General features: G+C 73.4%; 17 non-coding genes across 17 annotated transcripts; all 17 read right to left on the bottom strand.

Annotated features, from left to right (window-relative positions):
- Positions 1 to 279: 279 nt before the first annotated feature.
- On the bottom strand, positions 280 to 398 carry LOC147571385 (5S ribosomal RNA). Its single transcript, XR_015247419.1, has one exon. It is a non-coding gene; the product is annotated as a 5S ribosomal RNA (ribosomal RNA).
- Positions 399 to 1,485: 1,087 nt separating this feature from the next.
- Positions 1,486 to 1,604, bottom strand: LOC147571384 (5S ribosomal RNA). Its single transcript, XR_015247418.1, has one exon. It is a non-coding gene; the product is annotated as a 5S ribosomal RNA (ribosomal RNA).
- A 1,068-nt stretch (positions 1,605 to 2,672) lies between these two features.
- Positions 2,673 to 2,791, bottom strand: LOC147571383 (5S ribosomal RNA). Its single transcript, XR_015247417.1, has one exon. It is a non-coding gene; the product is annotated as a 5S ribosomal RNA (ribosomal RNA).
- A 1,093-nt stretch (positions 2,792 to 3,884) lies between these two features.
- LOC147571382 (5S ribosomal RNA) lies at positions 3,885 to 4,003 on the bottom strand. Its single transcript, XR_015247415.1, has one exon. It is a non-coding gene; the product is annotated as a 5S ribosomal RNA (ribosomal RNA).
- Positions 4,004 to 5,090: 1,087 nt separating this feature from the next.
- On the bottom strand, positions 5,091 to 5,209 carry LOC147571381 (5S ribosomal RNA). The gene has a single exon (XR_015247414.1). It is a non-coding gene; the product is annotated as a 5S ribosomal RNA (ribosomal RNA).
- A 1,070-nt stretch (positions 5,210 to 6,279) lies between these two features.
- Positions 6,280 to 6,398, bottom strand: LOC147571380 (5S ribosomal RNA). Its single transcript, XR_015247413.1, has one exon. It is a non-coding gene; the product is annotated as a 5S ribosomal RNA (ribosomal RNA).
- Positions 6,399 to 7,480: 1,082 nt separating this feature from the next.
- LOC147571379 (5S ribosomal RNA) lies at positions 7,481 to 7,599 on the bottom strand. The gene has a single exon (XR_015247412.1). It is a non-coding gene; the product is annotated as a 5S ribosomal RNA (ribosomal RNA).
- Positions 7,600 to 8,671: 1,072 nt separating this feature from the next.
- LOC147571378 (5S ribosomal RNA) lies at positions 8,672 to 8,790 on the bottom strand. Its single transcript, XR_015247411.1, has one exon. It is a non-coding gene; the product is annotated as a 5S ribosomal RNA (ribosomal RNA).
- A 1,087-nt stretch (positions 8,791 to 9,877) lies between these two features.
- LOC147571377 (5S ribosomal RNA) lies at positions 9,878 to 9,996 on the bottom strand. The gene has a single exon (XR_015247504.1). It is a non-coding gene; the product is annotated as a 5S ribosomal RNA (ribosomal RNA).
- A 1,073-nt stretch (positions 9,997 to 11,069) lies between these two features.
- LOC147571376 (5S ribosomal RNA) lies at positions 11,070 to 11,188 on the bottom strand. The gene has a single exon (XR_015247503.1). It is a non-coding gene; the product is annotated as a 5S ribosomal RNA (ribosomal RNA).
- A 1,072-nt stretch (positions 11,189 to 12,260) lies between these two features.
- LOC147571375 (5S ribosomal RNA) lies at positions 12,261 to 12,379 on the bottom strand. Its single transcript, XR_015247502.1, has one exon. It is a non-coding gene; the product is annotated as a 5S ribosomal RNA (ribosomal RNA).
- Positions 12,380 to 13,452: 1,073 nt separating this feature from the next.
- On the bottom strand, positions 13,453 to 13,571 carry LOC147571374 (5S ribosomal RNA). Its single transcript, XR_015247501.1, has one exon. It is a non-coding gene; the product is annotated as a 5S ribosomal RNA (ribosomal RNA).
- Positions 13,572 to 14,643: 1,072 nt separating this feature from the next.
- LOC147571373 (5S ribosomal RNA) lies at positions 14,644 to 14,762 on the bottom strand. Its single transcript, XR_015247500.1, has one exon. It is a non-coding gene; the product is annotated as a 5S ribosomal RNA (ribosomal RNA).
- Positions 14,763 to 15,841: 1,079 nt separating this feature from the next.
- LOC147571372 (5S ribosomal RNA) lies at positions 15,842 to 15,960 on the bottom strand. The gene has a single exon (XR_015247498.1). It is a non-coding gene; the product is annotated as a 5S ribosomal RNA (ribosomal RNA).
- Positions 15,961 to 17,042: 1,082 nt separating this feature from the next.
- LOC147571371 (5S ribosomal RNA) lies at positions 17,043 to 17,161 on the bottom strand. Its single transcript, XR_015247497.1, has one exon. It is a non-coding gene; the product is annotated as a 5S ribosomal RNA (ribosomal RNA).
- A 1,061-nt stretch (positions 17,162 to 18,222) lies between these two features.
- LOC147571370 (5S ribosomal RNA) lies at positions 18,223 to 18,341 on the bottom strand. Its single transcript, XR_015247496.1, has one exon. It is a non-coding gene; the product is annotated as a 5S ribosomal RNA (ribosomal RNA).
- Positions 18,342 to 19,421: 1,080 nt separating this feature from the next.
- On the bottom strand, positions 19,422 to 19,540 carry LOC147571369 (5S ribosomal RNA). The gene has a single exon (XR_015247495.1). It is a non-coding gene; the product is annotated as a 5S ribosomal RNA (ribosomal RNA).
- Positions 19,541 to 20,481: the final 941 nt, after the last annotated feature.

The following is a 20,481-nucleotide window of genomic DNA, read 5'->3' as shown; positions in this document are numbered from 1 at the left end:
CGGGGAGCGGGGAGCGGACCCCTTGTGAAGTGCCGTGGGGTGTGCGGGCTCGGGGGGGGGGCGGGGCGGGGCGGGGCGGGGCCAGGCTAGGCCAGGCCAGGCCGCTTTGCCGGCCCGGGAGGGGCTGAGGGAGCAGTGGCCGCCGGGGTGTGTTTGGCCCCCGGAGCCGCGCTCCCCTCCCCGGGGAGAGAGGGACACACGGAGGGAGGGGGAGGGGCGGCGGGCGCCAAAGGAGAGGTCAAGGAGGCCAGAGGCAACAGGCAACAGGCAAAAGGCAAAAGCCTACAGCACCCGGTATTCCCAGGCGGTCTCCCATCCAAGTACTAACCAGGCCCGACCCTGCTTAGCTTCCGAGATCAGACGAGATCGGGCGCGTTCAGGGTGGTATGGCCGTAGACGCCGGCGGCTGCCGCTGGGCGCCTCAAGAGCCTGCTCCACGCATCCCAAGCCCAGCGGGTGCCGCGCTTCACCCATGCACGCGCCTGCCTGCCTGCCTGCCTGCCTGCCTGCCTGGCTGCCTGCCTCGCTGCCGCCGCCCTCCGCCGCGGGCCCCGGGCGGGTGGCGGAGGCGGCGCAAGAGGACCCTGGCAAGGCGCTGTGGCGCAAGCCCCGGCCTTCACCGATCCCGGGACTCTGGCAGACTGCTCCCGGCTTGGCCCCACGCCCGCCTCCGCTTCCATCCCGCACCGCACCGCACCGCACCGCACCGCACCGCACCGCACCACGTCGGGCCGCTCACTGGGAAGAGGGTGGAAGCGAGCGTGGGGCATCAGGCCGGCCGTGCCTTCTGGGCGCCCCCCCTCCCGCCGGGTTCTCAGCGCCTCCTCCCCAGTCGCAGGGCGAGCGCAGCCAGCCCGGAGGCCCCAGCGCCCCCACAGAACATCACCAGCGCGAGCCCGCAGCCCTAGCTGGGCCTCGCGAAACGCCGGGGGCCCTGGGGATGGGGGCTGGAGGGAGGGAAGAGGTCCGGGACCCAGGGAGCCCAGTCCTGTGGCGGAGTCTGTGTTTGGGGTCTCGCTGCCCCGCCCGCTCCTGTGTTTTTGGATCCACCCACCCAGCCCCCACCCTCCAGTCCCCAGGCGCCAGCCCCCGGTCCCGCCCTCGCCGCACCCCCCCACCCCTCCGTGCGGGTGCAGTGTCAGGAAAGGTGCAAAGCTGGGGCGTGGCTTCCAGCCGGTGCAGTGGGATTTCGCCCGGTGCGGGGAGCAGGGAGCGGGGAGCGGACCCCTTGTGAAGTGCCGTGGGGTGTGCGGGCTCGGGGGGGGGGCGGGGCGGGGCGGGGCGGGGCCAGGCTAGGCCAGGCCAGGCCGCTTTGCCGGCCCGGGAGGGGCTGAGGGAGCAGTGGCCGCCGGGGTGTGTTTGGCCCCCGGAGCCGCGCTCCCCTCCCCGGGGAGAGAGGGACACACGGAGGGAGGGGGAGGGGCGGCGGGCGCCAAAGGAGAGGTCAAGGAGGCCAGAGGCAACAGGCAACAGGCAAAAGGCAAAAGCCTACAGCACCCGGTATTCCCAGGCGGTCTCCCATCCAAGTACTAACCAGGCCCGACCCTGCTTAGCTTCCGAGATCAGACGAGATCGGGCGCGTTCAGGGTGGTATGGCCGTAGACGCCGGCGGCTGCCGCTGGGCGCCTCAAGAGCCTGCTCCACGCATCCCAAGCCCAGCGGGTGCCGCGCTTCACCCATGCACGCGCCTGCCTGCCTGCCTGCCTGCCTGCCTGGCTGCCTGCCTCGCTGCCGCCGCCCTCCGCCGCGGGCCCCGGGCGGGTGGCGGAGGCGGCGCAAGAGGACCCTGGCAAGGCGCTGTGGCGCAAGCCCCGGCCTTCACCGATCCCGGGACTCTGGCAGACTGCTCCCGGCTTGGCCCCACGCCCGCCTCCGCTTCCATCCCGCACCGCACCGCACCGCACCGCACCACGTCGGGCCGCTCACTGGGAAGAGGGTGGAAGCGAGCGTGGGGCATCAGGCCGGCCGTGCCTTCTGGGCGCCCCCCCTCCCGCCGGGTTCTCAGCGCCTCCTCCCCAGTCGCAGGGCGAGCGCAGCCAGCCCGGAGGCCCCAGCGCCCCCACAGAACATCACCAGCGCGAGCCCGCAGCCCTAGCTGGGCCTCGCGAAACGCCGGGGGCCCTGGGGATGGGGGCTGGAGGGAGGGAAGAGGTCCGGGACCCAGGGAGCCCAGTCCTGTGGCGGAGTCTGTGTTTGGGGTCTCGCTGCCCCGCCCGCTCCTGTGTTTTTGGATCCACCCACCCAGCCCCCACCCTCCAGTCCCCAGGCGCCAGCCCCCGGTCCCGCCCTCGCCGCACCCCCCCACCCCTCCGTGCGGGTGCAGTGTCAGGAAAGGTGCAAAGCTGGGGCGTGGCTTCCAGCCGGTGCAGTGGGATTTCGCCCGGTGCGGGGAGCGGGGAGCGGGGAGCGGACCCCTTGTGAAGTGCCGTGGGGTGTGCGGGCTCGGGGGGGGGGCGGGGCGGGGCGGGGCGGGGCCAGGCTAGGCCAGGCCAGGCCGCTTTGCCGGCCCGGGAGGGGCTGAGGGAGCAGTGGCCGCCGGGGTGTGTTTGGCCCCCGGAGCCGCGCTCCCCTCCCCGGGGAGAGAGGGACACACGGAGGGAGGGGGAGGGGCGGCGGGCGCCAAAGGAGAGGTCAAGGAGGCCAGAGGCAACAGGCAACAGGCAAAAGGCAAAAGCCTACAGCACCCGGTATTCCCAGGCGGTCTCCCATCCAAGTACTAACCAGGCCCGACCCTGCTTAGCTTCCGAGATCAGACGAGATCGGGCGCGTTCAGGGTGGTATGGCCGTAGACGCCGGCGGCTGCCGCTGGGCGCCTCAAGAGCCTGCTCCACGCATCCCAAGCCCAGCGGGTGCCGCGCTTCACCCATGCACGCGCCTGCCTGCCTGCCTGCCTGCCTGCCTGCCTGGCTGCCTGCCTCGCTGCCGCCGCCCTCCGCCGCGGGCCCCGGGCGGGTGGCGGAGGCGGCGCAAGAGGACCCTGGCAAGGCGCTGTGGCGCAAGCCCCGGCCTTCACCGATCCCGGGACTCTGGCAGACTGCTCCCGGCTTGGCCCCACGCCCGCCTCCGCTTCCATCCCGCACCGCACCGCACCGCACCGCACCGCACCGCACCGCACCGCACCACGTCGGGCCGCTCACTGGGAAGAGGGTGGAAGCGAGCGTGGGGCATCAGGCCGGCCGTGCCTTCTGGGCGCCCCCCCTCCCGCCGGGTTCTCAGCGCCTCCTCCCCAGTCGCAGGGCGAGCGCAGCCAGCCCGGAGGCCCCAGCGCCCCCACAGAACATCACCAGCGCGAGCCCGCAGCCCTAGCTGGGCCTCGCGAAACGCCGGGGGCCCTGGGGATGGGGGCTGGAGGGAGGGAAGAGGTCCGGGACCCAGGGAGCCCAGTCCTGTGGCGGAGTCTGTGTTTGGGGTCTCGCTGCCCCGCCCGCTCCTGTGTTTTTGGATCCACCCACCCAGCCCCCACCCTCCAGTCCCCAGGCGCCAGCCCCCGGTCCCGCCCTCGCCGCACCCCCCCACCCCTCCGTGCGGGTGCAGTGTCAGGAAAGGTGCAAAGCTGGGGCGTGGCTTCCAGCCGGTGCAGTGGGATTTCGCCCGGTGCGGGGAGCGGGGAGCGGGGAGCGGACCCCTTGTGAAGTGCCGTGGGGTGTGCGGGCTCGGGGGGGGGGGCGGGGCGGGGCGGGGCGGGGCCAGGCTAGGCCAGGCCAGGCCGCTTTGCCGGCCCGGGAGGGGCTGAGGGAGCAGTGGCCGCCGGGGTGTGTTTGGCCCCCGGAGCCGCGCTCCCCTCCCCGGGGAGAGAGGGACACACGGAGGGAGGGGGAGGGGCGGCGGGCGCCAAAGGAGAGGTCAAGGAGGCCAGAGGCAACAGGCAACAGGCAAAAGGCAAAAGCCTACAGCACCCGGTATTCCCAGGCGGTCTCCCATCCAAGTACTAACCAGGCCCGACCCTGCTTAGCTTCCGAGATCAGACGAGATCGGGCGCGTTCAGGGTGGTATGGCCGTAGACGCCGGCGGCTGCCGCTGGGCGCCTCAAGAGCCTGCTCCACGCATCCCAAGCCCAGCGGGTGCCGCGCTTCACCCATGCACGCGCCTGCCTGCCTGCCTGCCTGCCTGCCTGCCTGGCTGCCTGCCTCGCTGCCGCCGCCCTCCGCCGCGGGCCCCGGGCGGGTGGCGGAGGCGGCGCAAGAGGACCCTGGCAAGGCGCTGTGGCGCAAGCCCCGGCCTTCACCGATCCCGGGACTCTGGCAGACTGCTCCCGGCTTGGCCCCACGCCCGCCTCCGCTTCCATCCCGCACCGCACCGCACCGCACCGCACCGCACCGCACCGCACCACGTCGGGCCGCTCACTGGGAAGAGGGTGGAAGCGAGCGTGGGGCATCAGGCCGGCCGTGCCTTCTGGGCGCCCCCCCTCCCGCCGGGTTCTCAGCGCCTCCTCCCCAGTCGCAGGGCGAGCGCAGCCAGCCCGGAGGCCCCAGCGCCCCCACAGAACATCACCAGCGCGAGCCCGCAGCCCTAGCTGGGCCTCGCGAAACGCCGGGGGCCCTGGGGATGGGGGCTGGAGGGAGGGAAGAGGTCCGGGACCCAGGGAGCCCAGTCCTGTGGCGGAGTCTGTGTTTGGGGTCTCGCTGCCCCGCCCGCTCCTGTGTTTTTGGATCCACCCACCCAGCCCCCACCCTCCAGTCCCCAGGCGCCAGCCCCCGGTCCCGCCCTCGCCGCACCCCCGCACCCCTCCGTGCGGGTGCAGTGTCAGGAAAGGTGCAAAGCTGGGGCGTGGCTTCCAGCCGGTGCAGTGGGATTTCGCCCGGTGCGGGGAGCAGGGAGCGGGGAGCGGACCCCTTGTGAAGTGCCTTGGGGTGTGCGGGCTCGGGGGGGGGGCGGGGCGGGGCGGGGCGGGGCCAGGCTAGGCCAGGCCAGGCCGCTTTGCCGGCCCGGGAGGGGCTGAGGGAGCAGTGGCCGCCGGGGTGTGTTTGGCCCCCGGAGCCGCGCTCCCCTCCCCGGGGAGAGAGGGACACACGGAGGGAGGGGGAGGGGCGGCGGGCGCCAAAGGAGAGGTCAAGGAGGCCAGAGGCAACAGGCAACAGGCAAAAGGCAAAAGCCTACAGCACCCGGTATTCCCAGGCGGTCTCCCATCCAAGTACTAACCAGGCCCGACCCTGCTTAGCTTCCGAGATCAGACGAGATCGGGCGCGTTCAGGGTGGTATGGCCGTAGACGCCGGCGGCTGCCGCTGGGCGCCTCAAGAGCCTGCTCCACGCATCCCAAGCCCAGCGGGTGCCGCGCTTCACCCATGCACGCGCCTGCCTGCCTGCCTGCCTGCCTGCCTGGCTGCCTGCCTCGCTGCCGCCGCCCTCCGCCGCGGGCCCCGGGCGGGTGGCGGAGGCGGCGCAAGAGGACCCTGGCAAGGCGCTGTGGCGCAAGCCCCGGCCTTCACCGATCCCGGGACTCTGGCAGACTGCTCCCGGCTTGGCCCCACGCCCGCCTCCGCTTCCATCCCGCACCGCACCGCACCGCACCGCACCGCACCGCACCACGTCGGGCCGCTCACTGGGAAGAGGGTGGAAGCGAGCGTGGGGCATCAGGCCGGCCGTGCCTTCTGGGCGCCCCCCCTCCCGCCGGGTTCTCAGCGCCTCCTCCCCAGTCGCAGGGCGAGCGCAGCCAGCCCGGAGGCCCCAGCGCCCCCACAGAACATCACCAGCGCGAGCCCGCAGCCCTAGCTGGGCCTCGCGAAACGCCGGGGGCCCTGGGGATGGGGGCTGGAGGGAGGGAAGAGGTCCGGGACCCAGGGAGCCCAGTCCTGTGGCGGAGTCTGTGTTTGGGGTCTCGCTGCCCCGCCCGCTCCTGTGTTTTTGGATCCACCCACCCAGCCCCCACCCTCCAGTCCCCAGGCGCCAGCCCCCGGTCCCGCCCTCGCCGCACCCCCCCACCCCTCCGTGCGGGTGCAGTGTCAGGAAAGGTGCAAAGCTGGGGCGTGGCTTCCAGCCGGTGCAGTGGGATTTCGCCCGGTGCGGGGAGCGGGGAGCGGGGAGCGGACCCCTTGTGAAGTGCCGTGGGGTGTGCGGGCTCGGGGGGGCGGGGCGGGGCGGGGCCAGGCTAGGCCAGGCCAGGCCGCTTTGCCGGCCCGGGAGGGGCTGAGGGAGCAATGGCCGCCGGGGTGTGTTTGGCCCCCGGAGCCGCGCTCCCCTCCCCGGGGAGAGAGGGACACACGGAGGGAGGGGGAGGGGCGGCGGGCGCCAAAGGAGAGGTCAAGGAGGCCAGAGGCAACAGGCAACAGGCAAAAGGCAAAAGCCTACAGCACCCGGTATTCCCAGGCGGTCTCCCATCCAAGTACTAACCAGGCCCGACCCTGCTTAGCTTCCGAGATCAGACGAGATCGGGCGCGTTCAGGGTGGTATGGCCGTAGACGCCGGCGGCTGCCGCTGGGCGCCTCAAGAGCCTGCTCCACGCATCCCAAGCCCAGCGGGTGCCGCGCTTCACCCATGCACGCGCCTGCCTGCCTGCCTGCCTGCCTGCCTGCCTGGCTGCCTGCCTCGCTGCCGCCGCCCTCCGCCGCGGGCCCCGGGCGGGTGGCGGAGGCGGCGCAAGAGGACCCTGGCAAGGCGCTGTGGCGCAAGCCCCGGCCTTCACCGATCCCGGGACTCTGGCAGACTGCTCCCGGCTTGGCCCCACGCCCGCCTCCGCTTCCATCCCGCACCGCACCGCACCGCACCGCACCGCACCGCACCACGTCGGGCCGCTCACTGGGAAGAGGGTGGAAGCGAGCGTGGGGCATCAGGCCGGCCGTGCCTTCTGGGCGCCCCCCCTCCCGCCGGGTTCTCAGCGCCTCCTCCCCAGTCGCAGGGCGAGCGCAGCCAGCCCGGAGGCCCCAGCGCCCCCACAGAACATCACCAGCGCGAGCCCGCAGCCCTAGCTGGGCCTCGCGAAACGCCGGGGGCCCTGGGGATGGGGGCTGGAGGGAGGGAAGAGGTCCGGGACCCAGGGAGCCCAGTCCTGTGGCGGAGTCTGTGTTTGGGGTCTCGCTGCCCCGCCCGCTCCTGTGTTTTTGGATCCACCCACCCAGCCCCCACCCTCCAGTCCCCAGGCGCCAGCCCCCGGTCCCGCCCTCGCCGCACCCCCCCACCCCTCCGTGCGGGTGCAGTGTCAGGAAAGGTGCAAAGCTGGGGCGTGGCTTCCAGCCGGTGCAGTGGGATTTCGCCCGGTGCGGGGAGCGGGGAGCGGGGAGCGGACCCCTTGTGAAGTGCCGTGGGGTGTGCGGGCTCGGGGGGGGGGCGGGGCGGGGCGGGGCGGGGCCAGGCTAGGCCAGGCCAGGCCGCTTTGCCGGCCCGGGAGGGGCTGAGGGAGCAGTGGCCGCCGGGGTGTGTTTGGCTCCCGGAGCCGCGCTCCCCTCCCCGGGGAGAGAGGGACACACGGAGGGAGGGGGAGGGGCGGCGGGCGCCAAAGGAGAGGTCAAGGAGGCCAGAGGCAACAGGCAACAGGCAAAAGGCAAAAGCCTACAGCACCCGGTATTCCCAGGCGGTCTCCCATCCAAGTACTAACCAGGCCCGACCCTGCTTAGCTTCCGAGATCAGACGAGATCGGGCGCGTTCAGGGTGGTATGGCCGTAGACGCCGGCGGCTGCCGCTGGGCGCCTCAAGAGCCTGCTCCACGCATCCCAAGCCCAGCGGGTGCCGCGCTTCACCCATGCACGCGCCTGCCTGCCTGCCTGCCTGCCTGCCTGCCTGGCTGCCTGCCTCGCTGCCGCCGCCCTCCGCCGCGGGCCCCGGGCGGGTGGCGGAGGCGGCGCAAGAGGACCCTGGCAAGGCGCTGTGGCGCAAGCCCCGGCCTTCACCGATCCCGGGACTCTGGCAGACTGCTCCCGGCTTGGCCCCACGCCCGCCTCCGCTTCCATCCCGCACCGCACCGCACCGCACCGCACCACGTCGGGCCGCTCACTGGGAAGAGGGTGGAAGCGAGCGTGGGGCATCAGGCCGGCCGTGCCTTCTGGGCGCCCCCCCTCCCGCCGGGTTCTCAGCGCCTCCTCCCCAGTCGCAGGGCGAGCGCAGCCAGCCCGGAGGCCCCAGCGCCCCCACAGAACATCACCAGCGCGAGCCCGCAGCCCTAGCTGGGCCTCGCGAAACGCCGGGGGCCCTGGGGATGGGGGCTGGAGGGAGGGAAGAGGTCCGGGACCCAGGGAGCCCAGTCCTGTGGCGGAGTCTGTGTTTGGGGTCTCGCTGCCCCGCCCGCTCCTGTGTTTTTGGATCCACCCACCCAGCCCCCACCCTCCAGTCCCCAGGCGCCAGCCCCCGGTCCCGCCCTCGCCGCACCCCCCCACCCCTCCGTGCGGGTGCAGTGTCAGGAAAGGTGCAAAGCTGGGGCGTGGCTTCCAGCCGGTGCAGTGGGATTTCGCCCGGTGCGGGGAGCGGGGAGCGGGGAGCGGACCCCTTGTGAAGTGCCGTGGGGTGTGCGGGCTCGGGGGGGGGGCGGGGCGGGGCGGGGCGGGGCCAGGCTAGGCCAGGCCAGGCCGCTTTGCCGGCCCGGGAGGGGCTGAGGGAGCAGTGGCCGCCGGGGTGTGTTTGGCCCCCGGAGCCGCGCTCCCCTCCCCGGGGAGAGAGGGACACACGGAGGGAGGGGGAGGGGCGGCGGGCGCCAAAGGAGAGGTCAAGGAGGCCAGAGGCAACAGGCAACAGGCAAAAGGCAAAAGCCTACAGCACCCGGTATTCCCAGGCGGTCTCCCATCCAAGTACTAACCAGGCCCGACCCTGCTTAGCTTCCGAGATCAGACGAGATCGGGCGCGTTCAGGGTGGTATGGCCGTAGACGCCGGCGGCTGCCGCTGGGCGCCTCAAGAGCCTGCTCCACGCATCCCAAGCCCAGCGGGTGCCGCGCTTCACCCATGCACGCGCCTGCCTGCCTGCCTGCCTGCCTGCCTGCCTGGCTGCCTGCCTCGCTGCCGCCGCCCTCCGCCGCGGGCCCCGGGCGGGTGGCGGAGGCGGCGCAAGAGGACCCTGGCAAGGCGCTGTGGCGCAAGCCCCGGCCTTCACCGATCCCGGGACTCTGGCAGACTGCTCCCGGCTTGGCCCCACGCCCGCCTCCGCTTCCATCCCGCACCGCACCGCACCGCACCGCACCGCACCGCACCGCACCACGTCGGGCCGCTCACTGGGAAGAGGGTGGAAGCGAGCGTGGGGCATCAGGCCGGCCGTGCCTTCTGGGCGCCCCCCCTCCCGCCGGGTTCTCAGCGCCTCCTCCCCAGTCGCAGGGCGAGCGCAGCCAGCCCGGAGGCCCCAGCGCCCCCACAGAACATCACCAGCGCGAGCCCGCAGCCCTAGCTGGGCCTCGCGAAACGCCGGGGGCCCTGGGGATGGGGGCTGGAGGGAGGGAAGAGGTCCGGGACCCAGGGAGCCCAGTCCTGTGGCGGAGTCTGTGTTTGGGGTCTCGCTGCCCCGCCCGCTCCTGTGTTTTTGGATCCACCCACCCAGCCCCCACCCTCCAGTCCCCAGGCGCCAGCCCCCGGTCCCGCCCTCGCCGCACCCCCCCACCCCTCCGTGCGGGTGCAGTGTCAGGAAAGGTGCAAAGCTGGGGCGTGGCTTCCAGCCGGTGCAGTGGGATTTCGCCCGGTGCGGGGAGCGGGGAGCGGGGAGCGGACCCCTTGTGAAGTGCCGTGGGGTGTGCGGGCTCGGGGGGGGGGCGGGGCGGGGCGGGGCGGGGCCAGGCTAGGCCAGGCCAGGCCGCTTTGCCGGCCCGGGAGGGGCTGAGGGAGCAGTGGCCGCCGGGGTGTGTTTGGCCCCCGGAGCCGCGCTCCCCTCCCCGGGGAGAGAGGGACACACGGAGGGAGGGGGAGGGGCGGCGGGCGCCAAAGGAGAGGTCAAGGAGGCCAGAGGCAACAGGCAACAGGCAAAAGGCAAAAGCCTACAGCACCCGGTATTCCCAGGCGGTCTCCCATCCAAGTACTAACCAGGCCCGACCCTGCTTAGCTTCCGAGATCAGACGAGATCGGGCGCGTTCAGGGTGGTATGGCCGTAGACGCCGGCGGCTGCCGCTGGGCGCCTCAAGAGCCTGCTCCACGCATCCCAAGCCCAGCGGGTGCCGCGCTTCACCCATGCACGCGCCTGCCTGCCTGCCTGCCTGCCTGCCTGGCTGCCTGCCTCGCTGCCGCCGCCCTCCGCCGCGGGCCCCGGGCGGGTGGCGGAGGCGGCGCAAGAGGACCCTGGCAAGGCGCTGTGGCGCAAGCCCCGGCCTTCACCGATCCCGGGACTCTGGCAGACTGCTCCCGGCTTGGCCCCACGCCCGCCTCCGCTTCCATCCCGCACCGCACCGCACCGCACCGCACCGCACCACGTCGGGCCGCTCACTGGGAAGAGGGTGGAAGCGAGCGTGGGGCATCAGGCCGGCCGTGCCTTCTGGGCGCCCCCCCTCCCGCCGGGTTCTCAGCGCCTCCTCCCCAGTCGCAGGGCGAGCGCAGCCAGCCCGGAGGCCCCAGCGCCCCCACAGAACATCACCAGCGCGAGCCCGCAGCCCTAGCTGGGCCTCGCGAAACGCCGGGGGCCCTGGGGATGGGGGCTGGAGGGAGGGAAGAGGTCCGGGACCCAGGGAGCCCAGTCCTGTGGCGGAGTCTGTGTTTGGGGTCTCGCTGCCCCGCCCGCTCCTGTGTTTTTGGATCCACCCACCCAGCCCCCACCCTCCAGTCCCCAGGCGCCAGCCCCCGGTCCCGCCCTCGCCGCACCCCCCCACCCCTCCGTGCGGGTGCAGTGTCAGGAAAGGTGCAAAGCTGGGGCGTGGCTTCCAGCCGGTGCAGTGGGATTTCGCCCGGTGCGGGGAGCGGGGAGCGGGGAGCGGACCCCTTGTGAAGTGCCGTGGGGTGTGCGGGCTCGGGGGGGGGGCGGGGCGGGGCGGGGCGGGGCCAGGCTAGGCCAGGCCAGGCCGCTTTGCCGGCCCGGGAGGGGCTGAGGGAGCAGTGGCCGCCGGGGTGTGTTTGGCTCCCGGAGCCGCGCTCCCCTCCCCGGGGAGAGAGGGACACACGGAGGGAGGGGGAGGGGCGGCGGGCGCCAAAGGAGAGGTCAAGGAGGCCAGAGGCAACAGGCAACAGGCAAAAGGCAAAAGCCTACAGCACCCGGTATTCCCAGGCGGTCTCCCATCCAAGTACTAACCAGGCCCGACCCTGCTTAGCTTCCGAGATCAGACGAGATCGGGCGCGTTCAGGGTGGTATGGCCGTAGACGCCGGCGGCTGCCGCTGGGCGCCTCAAGAGCCTGCTCCACGCATCCCAAGCCCAGCGGGTGCCGCGCTTCACCCATGCACGCGCCTGCCTGCCTGCCTGCCTGCCTGCCTGCCTGGCTGCCTGCCTCGCTGCCGCCGCCCTCCGCCGCGGGCCCCGGGCGGGTGGCGGAGGCGGCGCAAGAGGACCCTGGCAAGGCGCTGTGGCGCAAGCCCCGGCCTTCACCGATCCCGGGACTCTGGCAGACTGCTCCCGGCTTGGCCCCACGCCCGCCTCCGCTTCCATCCCGCACCGCACCGCACCGCACCGCACCACGTCGGGCCGCTCACTGGGAAGAGGGTGGAAGCGAGCGTGGGGCATCAGGCCGGCCGTGCCTTCTGGGCGCCCCCCCTCCCGCCGGGTTCTCAGCGCCTCCTCCCCAGTCGCAGGGCGAGCGCAGCCAGCCCGGAGGCCCCAGCGCCCCCACAGAACATCACCAGCGCGAGCCCGCAGCCCTAGCTGGGCCTCGCGAAACGCCGGGGGCCCTGGGGATGGGGGCTGGAGGGAGGGAAGAGGTCCGGGACCCAGGGAGCCCAGTCCTGTGGCGGAGTCTGTGTTTGGGGTCTCGCTGCCCCGCCCGCTCCTGTGTTTTTGGATCCACCCACCCAGCCCCCACCCTCCAGTCCCCAGGCGCGAGCCCCCGGTCCCGCCCTCGCCGCACCCCCCCACCCCTCCGTGCGGGTGCAGTGTCAGGAAAGGTGCAAAGCTGGGGCGTGGCTTCCAGCCGGTGCAGTGGGATTTCGCCCGGTGCGGGGAGCGGGGAGCGGGGAGCGGACCCCTTGTGAAGTGCCGTGGGGTGTGCGGGCTCGGGGGGGGGGCGGGGCGGGGCGGGGCGGGGCCAGGCTAGGCCAGGCCAGGCCGCTTTGCCGGCCCGGGAGGGGCTGAGGGAGCAGTGGCCGCCGGGGTGTGTTTGGCCCCCGGAGCCGCGCTCCCCTCCCCGGGGAGAGAGGGACACACGGAGGGAGGGGGAGGGGCGGTGGGCGCCAAAGGAGAGGTCAAGGAGGCCAGAGGCAACAGGCAACAGGCAAAAGGCAAAAGCCTACAGCACCCGGTATTCCCAGGCGGTCTCCCATCCAAGTACTAACCAGGCCCGACCCTGCTTAGCTTCCGAGATCAGACGAGATCGGGCGCGTTCAGGGTGGTATGGCCGTAGACGCCGGCGGCTGCCGCTGGGCGCCTCAAGAGCCTGCTCCACGCATCCCAAGCCCAGCGGGTGCCGCGCTTCACCCATGCACGCGCCTGCCTGCCTGCCTGCCTGCCTGCCTGGCTGCCTGCCTCGCTGCCGCCGCCCTCCGCCGCGGGCCCCGGGCGGGTGGCGGAGGCGGCGCAAGAGGACCCTGGCAAGGCGCTGTGGCGCAAGCCCCGGCCTTCACCGATCCCGGGACTCTGGCAGACTGCTCCCGGCTTGGCCCCACGCCCGCCTCCGCTTCCATCCCGCACCGCACCGCACCGCACCGCACCGCACCACGTCGGGCCGCTCACTGGGAAGAGGGTGGAAGCGAGCGTGGGGCATCAGGCCGGCCGTGCCTTCTGGGCGCCCCCCCTCCCGCCGGGTTCTCAGCGCCTCCTCCCCAGTCGCAGGGCGAGCGCAGCCAGCCCGGAGGCCCCAGCGCCCCCACAGAACATCACCAGCGCGAGCCCGCAGCCCTAGCTGGGCCTCGCGAAACGCCGGGGGCCCTGGGGATGGGGGCTGGAGGGAGGGAAGAGGTCCGGGACCCAGGGAGCCCAGTCCTGTGGCGGAGTCTGTGTTTGGGGTCTCGCTGCCCCGCCCGCTCCTGTGTTTTTGGATCCACCCACCCAGCCCCCACCCTCCAGTCCCCAGGCGCCAGCCCCCGGTCCCGCCCTCGCCGCACCCCCCCACCCCTCCGTGCGGGTGCAGTGTCAGGAAAGGTGCAAAGCTGGGGCGTGGCTTCCAGCCGGTGCAGTGGGATTTCGCCCGGTGCGGGGAGCGGGGAGCGGGGAGCGGACCCCTTGTGAAGTGCCGTGGGGTGTGCGGGCTCGGGGGGGGGGCGGGGCGGGGCGGGGCGGGGCCAGGCTAGGCCAGGCCAGGCCGCTTTGCCGGCCCGGGAGGGGCTGAGGGAGCAGTGGCCGCCGGGGTGTGTTTGGCTCCCGGAGCCGCGCTCCCCTCCCCGGGGAGAGAGGGACACACGGAGGGAGGGGGAGGGGCGGCGGGCGCCAAAGGAGAGGTCAAGGAGGCCAGAGGCAACAGGCAACAGGCAAAAGGCAAAAGCCTACAGCACCCGGTATTCCCAGGCGGTCTCCCATCCAAGTACTAACCAGGCCCGACCCTGCTTAGCTTCCGAGATCAGACGAGATCGGGCGCGTTCAGGGTGGTATGGCCGTAGACGCCGGCGGCTGCCGCTGGGCGCCTCAAGAGCCTGCTCCACGCATCCCAAGCCCAGCGGGTGCCGCGCTTCACCCATGCACGCGCCTGCCTGCCTGCCTGCCTGCCTGCCTGCCTGGCTGCCTGCCTCGCTGCCGCCGCCCTCCGCCGCGGGCCCCGGGCGGGTGGCGGAGGCGGCGCAAGAGGACCCTGGCAAGGCGCTGTGGCGCAAGCCCCGGCCTTCACCGATCCCGGGACTCTGGCAGACTGCTCCCGGCTTGGCCCCACGCCCGCCTCCGCTTCCATCCCGCACCGCACCGCACCGCACCGCACCACGTCGGGCCGCTCACTGGGAAGAGGGTGGAAGCGAGCGTGGGGCATCAGGCCGGCCGTGCCTTCTGGGCGCCCCCCCTCCCGCCGGGTTCTCAGCGCCTCCTCCCCAGTCGCAGGGCGAGCGCAGCCAGCCCGGAGGCCCCAGCGCCCCCACAGAACATCACCAGCGCGAGCCCGCAGCCCTAGCTGGGCCTCGCGAAACGCCGGGGGCCCTGGGGATGGGGGCTGGAGGGAGGGAAGAGGTCCGGGACCCAGGGAGCCCAGTCCTGTGGCGGAGTCTGTGTTTGGGGTCTCGCTGCCCCGCCCGCTCCTGTGTTTTTGGATCCACCCACCCAGCCCCCACCCTCCAGTCCCCAGGCGCCAGCCCCCGGTCCCGCCCTCGCCGCACCCCCCCACCCCTCCGTGCGGGTGCAGTGTCAGGAAAGGTGCAAAGCTGGGGCGTGGCTTCCAGCCGGTGCAGTGGGATTTCGCCCGGTGCGGGGAGCAGGGAGCGGGGAGCGGACCCCTTGTGAAGTGCCGTGGGGTGTGCGGGCTCGGGGGGGGGGCGGGGCGGGGCGGGGCGGGGCCAGGCTAGGCCAGGCCAGGCCGCTTTGCCGGCCCGGGAGGGGCTGAGGGAGCAGTGGCCGCCGGGGTGTGTTTGGCCCCCGGAGCCGCGCTCCCCTCCCCGGGGAGAGAGGGACACACGGAGGGAGGGGGAGGGGCGGCGGGCGCCAAAGGAGAGGTCAAGGAGGCCAGAGGCAACAGGCAACAGGCAAAAGGCAAAAGCCTACAGCACCCGGTATTCCCAGGCGGTCTCCCATCCAAGTACTAACCAGGCCCGACCCTGCTTAGCTTCCGAGATCAGACGAGATCGGGCGCGTTCAGGGTGGTATGGCCGTAGACGCCGGCGGCTGCCGCTGGGCGCCTCAAGAGCCTGCTCCACGCATCCCAAGCCCAGCGGGTGCCGCGCTTCACCCATGCACGCGCCTGCCTGCCTGCCTGCCTGCCTGCCTGGCTGCCTGCCTCGCTGCCGCCGCCCTCCGCCGCGGGCCCCGGGCGGGTGGCGGAGGCGGCGCAAGAGGACCCTGGCAAGGCGCTGTGGCGCAAGCCCCGGCCTTCACCGATCCCGGGACTCTGGCAGACTGCTCCCGGCTTGGCCCCACGCCCGCCTCCGCTTCCCGCACCGCACCGCACCGCACCGCACCGCACCGCACCGCACCACGTCGGGCCGCTCACTGGGAAGAGGGTGGAAGCGAGCGTGGGGCATCAGGCCGGCCGTGCCTTCTGGGCGCCCCCCCTCCCGCCGGGTTCTCAGCGCCTCCTCCCCAGTCGCAGGGCGAGCGCAGCCAGCCCGGAGGCCCCAGCGCCCCCACAGAACATCACCAACGCGAGCCCGCAGCCCTAGCTGGGCCTCGCGAAACGCCGGGGGCCCTGGGGATGGGGGCTGGAGGGAGGGAAGAGGTCCGGGACCCAGGGAGCCCAGTCCTGTGGCGGAGTCTGTGTTTGGGGTCTCGCTGCCCCGCCCGCTCCTGTGTTTTTGGATCCACCCACCCAGCCCCCACCCTCCAGTCCCCAGGCGCCAGCCCCCGGTCCCGCCCTCGCCGCACCCCCCCACCCCTCCGTGCGGGTGCAGTGTCAGGAAAGGTGCAAAGCTGGGGCGTGGCTTCCAGCCGGTGCAGTGGGATTTCGCCCGGTGCGGGGAGCGGGGAGCGGGGAGCGGACCCCTTGTGAAGTGCCGTGGGGTGTGCGGGCTCGGGGGGGGGGCGGGGCGGGGCGGGGCGGGGCCAGGCTAGGCCAGGCCAGGCCGCTTTGCCGGCCCGGGAGGGGCTGAGGGAGCAGTGGCCGCCGGGGTGTGTTTGGCCCCCGGAGCCGCGCTCCCCTCCCCGGGGAGAGAGGGACACACGGAGGGAGGGGGAGGGGCGGCGGGCGCCAAAGGAGAGGTCAAGGAGGCCAGAGGCAACAGGCAACAGGCAAAAGGCAAAAGCCTACAGCACCCGGTATTCCCAGGCGGTCTCCCATCCAAGTACTAACCAGGCCCGACCCTGCTTAGCTTCCGAGATCAGACGAGATCGGGCGCGTTCAGGGTGGTATGGCCGTAGACGCCGGCGGCTGCCGCTGGGCGCCTCAAGAGCCTGCTCCACGCATCCCAAGCCCAGCGGGTGCCGCGCTTCACCCATGCACGCGCCTGCCTGCCTGCCTGCCTGCCTGCCTGCCTGGCTGCCTGCCTCGCTGCCGCCGCCCTCCGCCGCGGGCCCCGGGCGGGTGGCGGAGGCGGCGCAAGAGGACCCTGGCAAGGCGCTGTGGCGCAAGCCCCGGCCTTCACCGATCCCGGGACTCTGGCAGACTGCTCCCGGCTTGGCCCCACGCCCGCCTCCGCTTCCATCCCGCACCGCACCGCACCGCACCGCACCGCACCGCACCACGTCGGGCCGCTCACTGGGAAGAGGGTGGAAGCGAGCGTGGGGCATCAGGCCGGCCGTGCCTTCTGGGCGCCCCCCCTCCCGCCGGGTTCTCAGCGCCTCCTCCCCAGTCGCAGGGCGAGCGCAGCCAGCCCGGAGGCCCCAGCGCCCCCACAGAACATCACCAGCGCGAGCCCGCAGCCCTAGCTGGGCCTCGCGAAACGCCGGGGGCCCTGGGGATGGGGGCTGGAGGGAGGGAAGAGGTCCGGGACCCAGGGAGCCCAGTCCTGTGGCGGAGTCTGTGTTTGGGGTCTCGCTGCCCCGCCCGCTCCTGTGTTTTTGGATCCACCCACCCAGCCCCCACCCTCCAGTCCCCAGGCGCCAGCCCCCGGTCCCGCCCTCGCCGCACCCCCCCACCCCTCCGTGCGGGTGCAGTGTCAGGAAAGGTGCAAAGCTGGGGCGTGGCTTCCAGCCGGTGCAGTGGGATTTCGCCCGGTGCGGGGAGCAGGGAGCGGGGAGCGGACCCCTTGTGAAGTGCCGTGGGGTGTGCGGGCTCGGGGGGGGGGCGGGGCGGGGCGGGGCGGGGCCAGGCTAGGCCAGGCCAGGCCGCTTTGCCGGCCCGGGAGGGGCTGAGGGAGCAGTGGCCGCCGGGGTGTGTTTGGCCCCCGGAGCCGCGCTCCCCTCCCCGGGGAGAGAGGGACACACGGAGGGAGGGGGAGGGGCGGCGGGCGCCAAAGGAGAGGTCAAGGAGGCCAGAGGCAACAGGCAACAGGCAAAAGGCAAAAGCCTACAGCACCCGGTATTCCCAGGCGGTCTCCCATCCAAGTACTAACCAGGCCCGACCCTGCTTAGCTTCCGAGATCAGACGAGATCGGGCGCGTTCAGGGTGGTATGGCCGTAGACGCCGGCGGCTGCCGCTGGGCGCCTCAAGAGCCTGCTCCACGCATCCCAAGCCCAGCGGGTGCCGCGCTTCACCCATGCACGCGCCTGCCTGCCTGCCTGCCTGCCTGCCTGGCTGCCTGCCTCGCTGCCGCCGCCCTCCGCCGCGGGCCCCGGGCGGGTGGCGGAGGCGGCGCAAGAGGACCCTGGCAAGGCGCTGTGGCGCAAGCCCCGGCCTTCACCGATCCCGGGACTCTGGCAGACTGCTCCCGGCTTGGCCCCACGCCCGCCTCCGCTTCCATCCCGCACCGCACCGCACCGCACCACGTCGGGCCGCTCACTGGGAAGAGGGTGGAAGCGAGCGTGGGGCATCAGGCCGGCCGTGCCTTCTGGGCGCCCCCCCTCCCGCCGGGTTCTCAGCGCCTCCTCCCCAGTCGCAGGGCGAGCGCAGCCAGCCCGGAGGCCCCAGCGCCCCCACAGAACATCACCAGCGCGAGCCCGCAGCCCTAGCTGGGCCTCGCGAAACGCCTGGGGCCCTGGGGATGGGGGCTGGAGGGAGGGAAGAGGTCCGGGACCCAGGGAGCCCAGTCCTGTGGCGGAGTCTGTGTTTGGGGTCTCGCTGCCCCGCCCGCTCCTGTGTTTTTGGATCCACCCACCCAGCCCCCACCCTCCAGTCCCCAGGCGCCAGCCCCCGGTCCCGCCCTCGCCGCACCCCCCCACCCCTCCGTGCGGGTGCAGTGTCAGGAAAGGTGCAAAGCTGGGGCGTGGCTTCCAGCCGGTGCAGTGGGATTTCGCCCGGTGCGGGGAGCGGGGAGCGGGGAGCGGACCCCTTGTGAAGTGCCGTGGGGTGTGCGGGCTCGGGGGGGGCGGGGCGGGGCGGGGCGGGGCCAGGCTAGGCCAGGCCAGGCCGCTTTGCCGGCCCGGGAGGGGCTGAGGGAGCAGTGGCCGCCGGGGTGTGTTTGGCCCCCGGAGCCGCGCTCCCCTCCCCGGGGAGAGAGGGACACACGGAGGGAGGGGGAGGGGCGGCGGGCGCCAAAGGAGAGGTCAAGGAGGCCAGAGGCAACAGGCAACAGGCAAAAGGCAAAAGCCTACAGCACCCGGTATTCCCAGGCGGTCTCCCATCCAAGTACTAACCAGGCCCGACCCTGCTTAGCTTCCGAGATCAGACGAGATCGGGCGCGTTCAGGGTGGTATGGCCGTAGACGCCGGCGGCTGCCGCTGGGCGCCTCAAGAGCCTGCTCCACGCATCCCAAGCCCAGCGGGTGCCGCGCTTCACCCATGCACGCGCCTGCCTGCCTGCCTGCCTGCCTGCCTGCCTGGCTGCCTGCCTCGCTGCCGCCGCCCTCCGCCGCGGGCCCCGGGCGGGTGGCGGAGGCGGCGCAAGAGGACCCTGGCAAGGCGCTGTGGCGCAAGCCCCGGCCTTCACCGATCCAGGGACTCTGGCAGACTGCTCCCGGCTTGGCCCCACGCCCGCCTCCGCTTCCATCCCGCACCGCACCGCACCGCACCGCACCGCACCGCACCACGTCGGGCCGCTCACTGGGAAGAGGGTGGAAGCGAGCGTGGGGCATCAGGCCGGCCGTGCCTTCTGGGCGCCCCCCCTCCCGCCGGGTTCTCAGCGCCTCCTCCCCAGTCGCAGGGCGAGCGCAGCCAGCCCGGAGGCCCCAGCGCCCCCACAGAACATCACCAGCGCGAGCCCGCAGCCCTAGCTGGGCCTCGCGAAACGCCGGGGGCCCTGGGGATGGGGGCTGGAGGGAGGGAAGAGGTCCGGGACCCAGGGAGCCCAGTCCTGTGGCGGAGTCTGTGTTTGGGGTCTCGCTGCCCCGCCCGCTCCTGTGTTTTTGGATCCACCCACCCAGCCCCCACCCTCCAGTCCCCAGGCGCCAGCCCCCGGTCCCGCCCTCGCCGCACCCCCCCACCCCTCCGTGCGGGTGCAGTGTCAGGAAAGGTGCAAAGCTGGGGCGTGGCTTCCAGCCGGTGCAGTGGGATTTCGCCCGGTGCGGGGAGCGGGGAGCGGGGAGCGGACCCCTTGTGAAGTGCCGTGGGGTGTGCGGGCTCGGGGGGGGCGGGGCGGGGCGGGGCGGGGCCAGGCTAGGCCAGGCCAGGCCGCTTTGCCGGCCCGGGAGGGGCTGAGGGAGCAGTGGCCGCCGGGGTGTGTTTGGCCCCCGGAGCCGCGCTCCCCTCCCCGGGGAGAGAGGGACACACGGAGGGAGGGGGAGGGGCGGCGGGCGCCAAAGGAGAGGTCAAGGAGGCCAGAGGCAACAGGCAACAGGCAAAAGGCAAAAGCCTACAGCACCCGGTATTCCCAGGCGGTCTCCCATCCAAGTACTAACCAGGCCCGACCCTGCTTAGCTTCCGAGATCAGACGAGATCGGGCGCGTTCAGGGTGGTATGGCCGTAGACGCCGGCGGCTGCCGCTGGGCGCCTCAAGAGCCTGCTCCACGCATCCCAAGCCCAGCGGGTGCCGCGCTTCACCCATGCACGCGCCTGCCTGCCTGCCTGCCTGCCTGCCTGCCTGGCTGCCTGCCTCGCTGCCGCCGCCCTCCGCCGCGGGCCCCGGGCGGGTGGCGGAGGCGGCGCAAGAGGACCCTGGCAAGGCGCTGTGGCGCAAGCCCCGGCCTTCACCGATCCCGGGACTCTGGCAGACTGCTCCCGGCTTGGCCCCACGCCCGCCTCCGCTTCCATCCCGCACCGCACCGCACCGCACCGCACCGCACCGCACCGCACCACGTCGGGCCGCTCACTGGGAAGAGGGTGGAAGCGAGCGTGGGGCATCAGGCCGGCCGTGCCTTCTGGGCGCCCCCCCTCCCGCCGGGTTCTCAGCGCCTCCTCCCCAGTCGCAGGGCGAGCGCAGCCAGCCCGGAGGCCCCAGCGCCCCCACAGAACATCACCAGCGCGAGCCCGCAGCCCTAGCTGGGCCTCGCGAAACGCCGGGGGCCCTGGGGATGGGGGCTGGAGGGAGGGAAGAGGTCCGGGACCCAGGGAGCCCAGTCCTGTGGCGGAGTCTGTGTTTGGGGTCTCGCTGCCCCGCCCGCTCCTGTGTTTTTGGATCCACCCACCCAGCCCCCACCCTCCAGTCCCCAGGCGCCAGCCCCCGGTCCCGCCCTCGCCGCACCCCCCCACCCCTCCGTGCGGGTGCAGTGTCAGGAAAGGTGCAAAGCTGGGGCGTGGCTTCCAGCCGGTGCAGTGGGATTTCGCCCTGTGCGGGGAGCGGGGAGCGGGGAGCGGACCCCTTGTGAAGTGCCGTGGGGTGTGCGGGCTCGGGGGGGGGGCGGGGCGGGGCGGGGCGGGGCCAGGCTAGGCCAGGCCAGGCCGCTTTGCCGGCCCGGGAGGGGCTGAGGGAG

This window comes from Puma concolor, unplaced genomic scaffold, assembly GCF_028749965.1.
Source record: "Puma concolor isolate L17-30 unplaced genomic scaffold, mPumCon1.1.hap2 unalloc_scaffold_28, whole genome shotgun sequence".
NCBI classification, from domain to species: domain Eukaryota; kingdom Metazoa; phylum Chordata; class Mammalia; order Carnivora; family Felidae; genus Puma; species Puma concolor.
Note: the sequence above shows the minus strand (reverse complement) of the source record. Positions and strands in the feature narration are given on the sequence as shown.